At 58.1% G+C, this 1,431-nt stretch overlaps 1 protein-coding gene across 1 annotated transcript in view; it reads right to left on the reverse strand.

Annotated features, from left to right (window-relative positions):
* Positions 1–1,431, reverse strand: part of ZNF668 (zinc finger protein 668) — a 10,476-nt gene that overhangs the window by 5,627 nt on the left and 3,418 nt on the right. The gene's annotated exons all lie outside the window — the stretch shown is intronic.

A 1,431-nucleotide genomic window follows, 5' to 3' on the forward strand; every position in this document is an offset into this window, starting at 1 on the left:
TTTTTTTTTTTGAGATGGAGTCTCGCTCTGTCACCCAGGCTGGAGTGCAGTGGTGCGATCTTGGCTCACTGCAAGCTCCGCCTCCCGGGTTCATGCCATTTTCCTGCCTCAGCCTCCTGAGTAGCTGGGACCATAGGCGCCCGCCATCATGCCCGACTAGTTTATTTGTAGTTTTAGTAGAGATGGGGTTTCACCGTGTTAGCCAGGATGGTCTCCATCTCCTGACCTCGTGATCCACCCACCTGGGCCTCCCAAAGTGCTGGGATTACAGGTGTGAGCTACCATGCCCGGCCTGAAGACATATTTTCTGTAAGGAAATGGGTAGATTTTAATGAACAATACCCCTTTTGTGGGCAGATTCCTAAGTCCCAGGCCCTCACAAGGGGTCAGTGGGCCTGGAGATGCCAGCTCCCGGCTGCCAGAGGCACTGCTCCTCCAGGGCCACTTCAGCCCACTTTTGATCACTAAGAATCCCAAGAAGGGCACAGGGAATTTCCTTTCTTACTGCCCATGGAACCTGTTGTCACTAGACATCCTGAAACATACTTTGGGAAACTGTGTCCAAAGACCCTTCTAGTTTCAAATCTGTGGATCCAGGGGTCTCCGCTGAACCTTATCTGATGCCCAAACTCCCACCCATTCACTCCTAACCAGAACACAGAAGACGACCTGGTGCCAAAATGAAAGCTTTAATGAGTGTTACTCCTAGACAGTCATGTCTCAGCCGCTGCCAGCCTCCATTGTCCCAGCTCTCTTAGCTGGGCGACAGGTTAGCTAGTTGCTGAGGGGTAGGGATCTGGAGTCTAAAGAGCAGAGCCAGGCAAAAGGAGGTACAGGAAGCCCCCAGTGGGGGCTGGGCTCCCGGAGTGTGGTGCTGGGGGTCATGGGTTTCAGGCCGGCCCCTCTTCAGGTATTCCTAGCAAAGCCGCCAGGGGCTCCAGGGGTGTGGGGGTCCCCATGGGCACAGGGTGGGTACGTTCATGCTTGCGCAGGTCGCTGGCACTCAAGAAGGCCTTGGGACAATGGGGACAGGTGTAGGGGCGCACTGAGCTGTGAGTGCGGCTGTGTTTCCGCAGCCCAGCCCGGTCAGAGAAGCTCTTGCCACACTGGGTGCAGGGGAAGGGCCGGAGCTCCGGGTGTGAGCGCTCGTGCCGACGCAGCAGTGTCATTGTGGAGAAGGTCTCCTTGCACTCTCGGCACACAAACTGGGGAGGCTTCTCATCAGCCTCCTCACCCCCCACCTCGCCTGCCCCTTCCAGGGGACCAGGAGCCTCCCGGACGCCGGAATCTTGGCATTCCACATGCTCCACCGTCATGCCCACCACCTGCCACTGTGTGGCCATCACACCACCTGACTCCGGGGGCAGCCCTAGCAGCCCTGCTGGAGGGTCCCCTAGCCCCGCCCCTGCTGCCGGGGTGGCTGAGCCCTCG

Source organism: Mandrillus leucophaeus, unplaced genomic scaffold (genome assembly GCF_000951045.1).
Source record: "Mandrillus leucophaeus isolate KB7577 unplaced genomic scaffold, Mleu.le_1.0 Scaffold24, whole genome shotgun sequence".
NCBI lineage: Eukaryota > Metazoa > Chordata > Mammalia > Primates > Cercopithecidae > Mandrillus > Mandrillus leucophaeus.